This window comes from Morus notabilis, unplaced genomic scaffold (genome assembly GCF_000414095.1).
Source record: "Morus notabilis unplaced genomic scaffold, ASM41409v2 Scaffold65, whole genome shotgun sequence".
Classification (NCBI taxonomy): domain Eukaryota; kingdom Viridiplantae; phylum Streptophyta; class Magnoliopsida; order Rosales; family Moraceae; genus Morus; species Morus notabilis.
The window spans coordinates 102,328-113,662 of NW_010356865.1; positions in this window are offsets into that span (position 1 = coordinate 102,328).

Sequence of the window (11,335 nt, forward strand, 5' to 3'; positions counted from 1 at the left end):
ATAATTGTGTTTGGCGGAGTTGATCTCCGCCTCCTTGCTTTTGAAGACACTTTTTAGAGTGCATTCTTAAGTGTGTAGTGCCGTGAATAGTGTTACCTTGTAATTTCTCACCATAATATTTACATTGAGCTACGTATTTAATGTTACCGTTATTGTCGACGTCCTCGAATGTGTTGAAGTGCTCCCAAACTGCTGAGGTGCGCTTGCATTTCTTCTTAGAACTTGCAACACTTGCACTAGCACTACCGCTTGCCTCTCCTCCACGGCCACTTGTGATACCACCATTGCGTCCCCGACCTCTAGTACGTCCACCAGGGGTCGGATTTGCAGTTTGATCAGCATCTCTTTCCATAGTTTGCGATTCTTGCGATTGAAAAACATTAGGAAATTGCCCTTCTTCGATGTTGAATTGGGCATCAATAGGAATATCACCACCACCACCATAACCAGAAGAAGCCATTATGAAAAATAAGAGAGATTGAGAGCGCTTTGAGAGAGCTTAAGAGAGATCGAGATTCGAGAGAGATTTAAGCGAGATTAAGAGAGATTTGAGAGAGATTAAGAGAAATTGAGAGAGATTAAGAGAAATTGAGAGAGAATGAGAGTTTTGGGGTGAGGAAAATGGTTGGGGGGAGGGAGTATTTATAGGAAAATTTTTTGGGTTGAAAAAAAAAAATTTTCCCCCAAAAATTTGGGTCCAACGGCTACAAAATTTCCGGGCAGGTCGGGCAAAATTCGGGCAGTTCGGGCAACGGATAAAAATCCGACCGCTTGGTTCAAAAATTCGGGTAAAATTCGGGTTCGGGTTCGGGCAAAAGACCGTTTTTTTTTTTTTTAAATTCGGGCATTTTTGGGCTAATGGTAAAAAAAAATCGGGCATTTTTCAGGCACGGGTCGAAATTCGGGCAACGGTCACCAAAATTTGGGCAACGGTCACAAAAAATTCGGGTAATTTGGGTAAAAATTCGGGCAGTTTCGGGTATTTGCCAGAAAATTCAAAAAAAATCCGGCGAACAGCGGGGGAAGGCTTCTCCACGGCGGCGGGATGTCGGGGGGCTTACCATTTTTGGGCTACCCGAGCCCGTGCCCGAAGAAAAACATTTTCGGGCGGCGAGAGGGGCCTGCCCGCCGTGCCCAAAAATTTTCGGGCATCGGGCATGCCCGCCGCCCGAAAGTCCAACACTAGTTGCAAATGTTACAGAATAAAGGTCTTCTTTCTTTCTTGATCATTTGACATTTTTTCCCCTTTGATCCTCTTTTTCTTTGGTTTTTCATAATGGACTTTTGAGTCTTTAAAGTTCTTACCGTCCTTTTTTCCCCTCTATAACATGTTTTAACTCTCTAAATTGACTAAATAAAGATTGTATTTAAATAAATTTTAGAGTTTTAGCTTGCACTTTAATGAATCTAAGAAACAATGAAACTGTTGTGGCCTTTGTGGTGACCTTTGTGCTATAACTTTCAAGTTTCCATCGATTGTATAATTTTGATTAAAAAGAGCCTTATGTGAACTCATTCTTGATCTGCCGAGATACTTCCCCTTTTTGGGTCTTAGCATACATTTTACTCATTGAGCATTATTAGTTTATACTGGTGGAACTGGTCTGAGGGTTATGCCTTGTAATGTAGGTCATTCACATTGTAGTACTACTATTTAGTATAAATGAAATCTCTTTCAAAAAAAGAAAAATGGATTTTTTTTTCAAAAGTAATTATAGTTGATTTAATTAACTTTTAAATTAGATTAAACAGGGATATACATATTGTAATTAATATATATATATATAGACACACACGTGTGAGGATCAATTTGATATTGGTCTGTTATTGAAACATTCGGTGTAAATTGTGCTATGGGTCAAAAGTTACTCTGGTAAATACACATTTGGTATAATTACTAAGCGTATTTTACTTGTATTTGGTAAAAATATTTTAGTACACATGATTTTAGTTTATAATTTTTATTTCTAATATTAAGGTCAACATTCATAACTTACTTAGACCAAAATTTCAAAAATACAATTTTATTCTATTATCTTATTATACATATACTAAAAGAAAGGACGGGATTCACTGTTCATACTACAGTGCTATGAATAATGTCTTTCCCGTTTTAGCCCTGGTTTTTTCTTCTGTTGAAATTTTAATTACAGCCGTGTCCCGAGAGTGAAATGACGATACTACCCTTTACTGGAGGTTTTTGTACGCGCATTTGCCGTGACCATTTTGGTCATTTTCTAGCTTTATGCTTATGTCGTTTGTCCGTGATTCATTTCTCTCATTTCAGTATCTGAAGCCTCTTCTCTCTCTTTCTCCTTCATTTTTTCCCTTCCGTCACATTCTAGAATCTTCCTTCATCGATACAGAGCCTCAGTTTTTTCCCCTATTTTGTGTTTGTTGATTTTCGCCATTTTTCCATTATTTCTTCCTGTTGTCATTTACACCTTCCACCTTCCATTGCTTTGCTGTTGTAATTTTTAAATTTTTTTTTAACTGAGATTGAGGGTTTTTCTTTTTTTCTCCTTTTCTCCGTTTGTTTTTCTCTGTAACCTTTTAGATCCGTTTTCCTTTTTGCATATTTGGAGCGATTAGGGTTATGTTTTTTTTTTGGTCTGTTTGTTCTTATGAGTTTCTACATTTATGTTTATTTGCTTTTGTTTCTGGATCTGCTTTTTCGCCTTTTGGTTTTTTCTTTTTTAAACCTTTTAGATTCCTTTATTTTTGTAAATATTTGTTCATATTTCTTCGTTTGTCATATATATATATATATATATATTTTTTTTTTTTTGTAAAATCTGAGTTTTTTTCCTTCTTGCTAGATCTAGATCTGCTTATAGCTTTCCGTATTTGCACTGAACAGACTTATATTTTTCTTTAGGTTCGTTCATTTCTGTAATCTTCTACATATATGTTTATCTTTACTGTTTCTGGATCTATATTTAAATATTTATGTTTATCTGGTTTTGTTTCTGGATCTGCTTTTTCGCCTTTTAGTTTTTTTTTTTAAACCTTTCAGATTCCTTTATTTTTGTAAATATTTGTTCATATTTCTTCGTTTGTCATATTTGTTTTTTTTTTTTGTAAAATCTGAGCTTTTTTCCTTCTTGCTAGATTTAGATCTGCTTATATTTTTCCGTATTTGCACTAAACAGGCTTATATTTTTCTTTGGGTTCGTTCGTTTCTGTGATCTTCTGCATATATGTTTATCTTTACTGTTTCTGGATCTATATTTAAATATTTATTTTTTCTCTTTCTTCAACCTTTTACATTAGTCTATTTTGTTTGGTTTTTTGTTCCATTTCTTCGTTCTCTAAATATCTTCTTCCTGCAACTTTGTAGATCTTTTTTCTTCCCTCACTATATTTATTGTAGCTGCATCTCTCATTTTTTTTTTGTATATTTATATGTTCCTCGATGCTTTATATTACATTTTGTCTCATTAGTTGTACATGCATGTTAATTTTTGGTCTGATTACGTTATTTGTTATTATTGTGGAGTGTTTTGGTTAAATTTTTCGGTTTTCATTTTATGTGTTTGTTCATATTTTTCAGATTTGTATTTTTATTTTTCCCGATTTTTTCAATACTGTCCTGTTTCTTCTAGATCTACGTTCGGGTTTTTCTTTTTTGATTTTTTTTGTCAGTCGATTATTATATTAGTGAGGAAAAAGGAAAATATTTTTTATAATTTTATAATTTTTTACCCTTTTTTTTTGCCTTTGGGCTCCTGCTTTTAGTATATGTATAATTTCCGTTTACGTATATTGATTTGAATAAATGACTAATATTTGTTGTCATTTTAATGTAATAATATTTATAATGATCTTCTTATCCCACGTGTATCTGTAATTGTTGCGTTTTGTGCAATATCTAAACAAAAAATAGCTGCCGGTTATTTATTGCTTATTTTTTGCGCTGATGTTCATGCAGTGTGACGCCTGTTACTAATGAATCATTACTTTTATTGGTTTCTATTTGCAGGGATTTGTATTCGATGTTAAGCAAGACACTGGTAAATTTTTCTATATATACTGTCTGTTATCATTTTACTCTTTCTTTGTCTACGTTCTTCAGCTACTATCATCCATCATATTCTATTATTTCTATTTTTTCCGTCTTTAACTGCCATAACAACACTACCCATCTCTTACTAATCCTATAACTTTCTTTAAATATCTGCGTTCTATTCCTCCTACTCAGTAATTTTCGTCGTTCTCTTTCATCTATCGTTCTACTCGCTATCCGTTCAATCAGGTAATCATTTTCTCAAGTTATTTTGGTTGATTTGTTTTAAAATATTATCTGACAATGTTATATTTGTTGGCTATATGAGGTGTTTTATACTGTACTTTATGTTTTGCCTTTTGCTATTTTATTTTCAGTTACTTATTTCTGTTCTGATTTCATTAACTAATAATTTATATTCACATAATTTCCTAAATCTCTTTGAGATATAACGTTTGGCTGTATCAAAAATATCCTTTTTGATATCAGAGTATTTTATTCCCTTATGGTTATGATGATGTTATATTTCATTTGTTGTTAATATGTGCCGAGTAATTGTTACTAAAAATATGGCTACTCTTGATGTTGCCCTTATTATTTTGAGCTTATGCCAACATATTTTATTTTGTCTCCTGTTTTAGTTTTATTATATATAATTATATTTATAAAATCTGTTTTTGTCTAAGGTACTATTTTGTATATATTTGTTCGTTTTCTCTGTTCTTCAGTCTCTCTCTTCTTCCCTGTTCTTCACTCTTTTTCTTCTTCGTTGTATTTCTGATAGGTTACTATTATTTTTACTTTACTAACTCAGACGGCATATTTACATAGTATCCTAAATTTTGTTACAATCAACTGCCTTTATTTATCAAAGGCTTGGTTTTTTTATATTCAAGTATTTTGTCATTCTCTGATTATGATGATATTATATATCATTTTTTTTAACATATGTTACGTAATTGTTATTAAAGATATATTTATCATTGATGTTGCTCTTATTGTTTCAGAGTTACAGCAACATATTTTATTTTCATAAACTCCTTAATAATATGTTTGCTGGTCCTGTATATAGTCGGGCTTTTTAAAATTTACTTATGGTACATGTTATTGACAGCAAATAGATTTTGTTGAACAATTTATTACTAATCTAGATTGTCTTTTTCTGTCTCACTTATGGCATAAATTTCTAGATAATATAGCTGGTAGCCATGTGTATTGCCATATTTTGTCTCAATTACTCAAGGTATATATTGTTTCCAACAACTGAACATAACCTGAACCAAATGTATATATAAATTTCTTAACTACGGCATAAATTCCTTGGTAAGATAGGTGCCAGCTCCGTATATTACTACATGTTATGTATATAACTTCATTTTATACTTTCCTGTTTTCCCCATCTCTGTTAGGCACTTTTCCGTTTCTAATTTACTGTTGATTACTTACTGTTATTTATACTTTAGTCATTGATATTCATTGACTGTACTCAACTACTTTTTATTCATAATCTATATTTGCTAATACACTGCCATTTTCCTAGTGTTGACAACCGTTTTGTGCTTAGAAATTGCTCTCAGCTTTGCTTTAAAATAACCTGACTTTCTTTAACAAATTATGCTTTTTATATTCAAAGAATATATTCTCATACTGTTTTTTTTTTCTTATCATGTCTCGGGAAATAAGCTACAAGTTTGTTTGAAGAAACATTACAAGAGGGAATCCCAAAAATTCCTTGTAGGGGCATGACATAATTCACACTTCCAAATTTATGCTGTAATTGAGATATAAATTTGTATAATAATTTGTTTCTTATTCTGCTGTATTTTTCCTCAGAAAGCCCTAATGGTTTATCTTTCTTTGAAAGTATGTAAAATAGTATATGTAATTTCTTATAATTATATTTTGTTTATTTTTTGATTCACTACTTACCAACCATTAATGGCCCCAGCATGAGATATAAAAACAGGGAATAAAACGGCATTATGGTAGTTCAAAAAACTTGTTGTTTATCCAAAAGACTTGCCCCAAAACAGCAAGGAAAGCAATAACTTATTTTATCCGTGTAATCCAATTGTTTTAAAGCTAATAATATCATCTAACATCACACAATTTTTCCTCCTACTTTGAAAACCAAATTTCTCTCTTTTCTATATTTTACTGGGTTTGTTTTTCCTCCTAAATATAATTTAGTTATTTTTCCCTGCTTTTTTTCATCAGTTAATATGTGTGTAGCATGTTAATATAATTAGATCAGTTTAAAAATATAGCTGTTCTTTTTTCCTTCATATATTTTTTCCTCAACACATTGTAACCATTATGTGGTAATAAATTTTTTTTTTAATGTGTTATTTTCAAACAGATTTGATAAATTTCTATCTCCACATTATATTCCGACAGTTGAATATAAATCGTTACCTGCTCTATCTTCATAGCAAAGCATTGTTTCTGTATAAAGTTTGATTTGATTAGCTTCGATTTGCTATTTACATAGCATTCCAGGTATTTTTACAATTTTATGTATTTGTTATTTAAATATTTATTTATAAAATTAGACAAGATTACTATCGATAATATTAGATATATTTACTTATTTACTCTGTAATAAAATATACTTGCTTTACTTTACAATATAGTATCGGAGAATACTATACATAGTTATAATCAAGTAATTTTATCTCATATGCCATTTATAATGTTATTATCACAAAATATTTATAAATTTGTTACATTTATTTCTGAATTTATATATTCAATTTATATATGTTATATTCTTTTATACCATAATAATTTTATAGCATTTATTCATTAATTACAAAATTCTTATAAATATTTGCTATTCGTTTTATGTACATTTCGTTTATCTTATTCATTAAATAAATTTTGTCATACTATTTTGCTTAATATAGTAATAATATACGCTCATATGCCATAATTCTTTCTAATATAACTATAAATCTTACAAATTAGCACATTATATCATAATATATTGTAATACACAGATGGAGCCGAAGAAAAGAACTAAAAAAACTGCCATAAAATCTAACTACCGCGTTCGTCGTATCATCTCACATATGGATAAGGATTCAGCAGTTGTAAATACTGATTACTCAAGTAAATCAGGTTATGGTATAAGAGATTCAATCACACTGGTCCCTCGATCCAGAGTTGATGTAACTGAAAACAGACATATATTACATATGTCTGAAATTAAAAGCCAATCTATGCAACATATGCCTGAAATTGAAAGCAGATCTTCTGAGCGAGTTCATGCATCAGCAATTGAAAACAACACAGAAAATCGTAAATTTCTAACTTACACTAAATAATACAATTTTTTTTAAAGGAAAAAAAAAATTTATCACAAACTGATCTTAATTTTTTCCCTTAGGTGATACTAACATGTATACTGACTTTGGAAACTGTTCTTATATCTGCCATTATTGTGGTGCTCTTTTCTGGCTTAATGAACGAATCAAAGGAAGTAACCCACCTAAATTTAATCTTTGTTGTAGACAAGGAAAGATCAGAATACCTTTTAGTAAAGATATTCCTTCTATACTATATAATTTACTAGATTACTATGGAGGATCTTTGAGTACGCATTTCCGTAAAAATATTAGAATTTATAATTCCATGTTTGCATTTACATCATTTGGATGTGATATAGAAAATTTCCCAAAAAACTCTGTCGGCCCTTATATTTTTAAGATGAGTGGACAAATACATCATTTAATAGGTTCTCTGCTTCCAACTGATAACGATCCCCCTAAATTTGCACAATTATATATATATACGATACACAGAATGAAGTTAAAAATCGGATGGCTTCATTTACATTTGAAAATGAATCAAAAGATTTAATTAAAATAATAATTGAACATTTAATTACAATGTTAGACAATACAAATAGTTTAGTAAAAATTTTCTGGGCGATAAGAGATAGATATGAAGAAGATAAATTACCATCCATGAAACTAAGACTTATAAATCGAAGAAATATAGATAATAATCAATATGAATTACCGACTTCAAACGATATAGGTTGCCTAATAGTTGGAGATATTGGTGAATACGAACAAGGAAGAGATATTATAATTGAAGATAAAACAAACTCTTTACAAAGAATCACAAAATTACATCCCTTTTATATGTCTCTTCAGTATCCATTATTGTTTCCTTATGGAGAAGATGGTTATAGAACAGATTTAAAATATCATGTAAATAACACAAATACCACATACAAAAGAAAAAGAATTTCCATGAGAGAATTTTATTGTTATCAATTACTAGAACATCAAAATCAAAGTGATATCCTATTTAGAAGTGGAAGACTATTACAACAATATGTAGTTGACGCATATGCCTGTGTAGAGGAAGATAGATTTGATTACATTAGAAAAAATCAAAAAAATTTAAGATCAGAATTTTATCAAGGAATTCAGGATGCTATTACAAAAGGAGATACGAATGCACAGGCAATAGGTAAAAGAATTATTCTTCCTTCCAGTCATACCGGGAGTCCTAGATACATGATCCAAAACTACCATGACGCAATGGCTATTTGTACATATTATGGAAATCCTGATTTATTCATAACATTTACATGTAATCCAAAATGGCCAGAAATTACTAGAGCTTTAATAAAAATACCTGGTTCTAATTCTGCTGATAGACCTGATATTATCGTAAGAATTTTTAAAATGAAGTTAGAACATTTTTTATCAACAATAAAAAATAAAGAAATTTTTGGAAGAATTGTAGCAGGTTAGTATATTCTTTCGACATCTGTGTTTTTTTTATTACCTATAAACATTAGATAATATTAAATATTTCTTTTATTAAAAATATCTAAGCTAAATTTTTTGTTCAACTTTTGTAGATCTGTACGTAATAGAATTTCAGGAATTGTAGCAGGTTAGTATATTCTTTCGACATCTGTGTTTTTTTTATTACCTATAAACATTAGATAATATTAAATATTTCTTTTATTAAAAATATATAAACTAAATTTTTTGTTCAACTTTTGTAGATCTGTACGTAATAGAATTTCAAAAACGGGGTTTGCCACATTGTCACTTCCTATTTTGGTTACATGCCGACGATAAACTACATGATCCATCAAAAATTGATAAATTTATTTCCGCCGAAATTCCTGACCCAGAAAAAAACAAGATAAAATATAGTGTTGTTGCTGAATTTATGATGCATGGACCGTGTGGAATAGCCAAACCAACTGCTCAATGTATGAAAGACTCAGAATGTTCCAAAAAATTCCCTAAACAAATTAAAAATGAAACATATATTGAGGATAATGGATTTGTCAATTATAGAAGAAGAGCTACAAATTTCTACGTTGAAAAAAATGATATTAAATTAGATAATAGATATATTGTCCCACATAATATAGATCTATGTCTTAAATATAACGCTCACATTAATGTGGAGATCTGCTCTCAGTCAATGCTTATAAAATATTTATTTAAATATTTAACAAAAGGACCTGATAGAATAAGAGCAGTCATAGAAGAAAATATTTGTACAGAAAAGTGCGGGACAATTATTTATGATGAAATAGATGAAATAAAAAATTATATTAATTGTAGTTACATAACACCCTATGAAGCATTATGGCATTTATACGAATATCCAATACACCATAGAAACCCAGCCATTCAACGATTGTCAATACATTTGCCAAAAATGCAAAACATAACATTTAGATCAAACCAACATCTACTCGATATAATGAGACAACCAGATATTCATAAAACAACTCTAACTGAATGGATGGAAATGAATAAAATAGATATCAATGCTAGAAATCTAACTTATAATGAATTTCCTACTAGGTATGTTTGAAATAGTAGATATAAATATTAGTCTTCAAGACAAATAGGACATACAATAGGCCAATCATATTATATCCATCCAAACTCTGGAGAATTATATTATCTAAAATTGTTACTAAACCATCGAAAAGGAATAACAAGCTATGAAAATCTTCGAACTATCGATAACATAACACATCAAACATATCAGGCAGCATGTTATGCATTAGGTTTATTAGGAGATGACAGAGAATGGGAACAATCAATATTAGAAGCATCTTTTTGGTCTACATCATCACAGCTACGACATTTATTTATTATTATACTATTATTTTACAACGTAAATAATCCACTTAAATTACTCGAAAAAAACTGGAAACTTATGACTGATGATATCTTATACAAAGTTAGAAAAATTTTTAACAACCCATATTTTGAAATACCGGAAAATGAATTATATAATTTTACATTGCACGAACTAGAAAAATTATTAAACCTAAATTCATCAACTTTAGCTCATTTTAATCTACCCTTACCTACTCGTTCACTAATAAATGATTTAAACAATAAACTTTTAAGAGAGGAACTTAATTATGATATAAATAAATTAAAAATAGAAAATTCTATGTTAGAAAATAATTTAAACAATGAACAGCGATTTATTTACCATAAGATTTTAGAATCTGTTGTTGACAAACAAAACCCATAAGATTTTAGAATATGTTGTTGACAAACAAAACCACTTATTTTTTATTTATGGCCATGGAGGGACTGGGAAAACATATTTGTGGAATACAATTATAACAAAAATTAGATCGAATAATGAAATAATCCTAGCTGTCGCATCTTCAGGAATAACATCACTATTATTGCCTAAAGGAAGAACTGCACATTCTAGATTTTGGATACCATTATCGATAGATAAATTTTCAACATGTCATATAAAAAAAGGAACCCAATTAGCACATTTAATTGAGAAAATATCATTAATTTTATGGGATGAAGCTCCTATGACTAATAAATATTGCTTTGAGGCACTAGATAAAACATTTCAGGATTTACGTAACAATTTTAACCAACCATTTGGCGGAATGACAGTTATTCTAGGGGGTGATTTTCGACAAATCCTACCTGTTTTACCTACCGGAACAAAAGAACATATAATAGATGCATGCATAAATAATTCATATTTATGGCCACACTTTAAGGTTTTAACATTAACAGAAAATATGCTATTAAAACATTTTAATACAACATCGGAAGAAAAAAAAAAGAAATTGAAAATTTTTCAAAATGGACATTGGATATTGGAAATGATACTGCTGAAGGAATAAAAGATTTAGAAAATGAAGATATTACATGGATAAAAATACCTAAGAAATACTGTGTTGATTGCGACATAGATCCAATTGAGAAAATAACAACATTAATATACGATAACTTTAACAACAATTTTAATAACATTGAATATCTAAAACAGCGCGCAATTGTAACGCCAAAA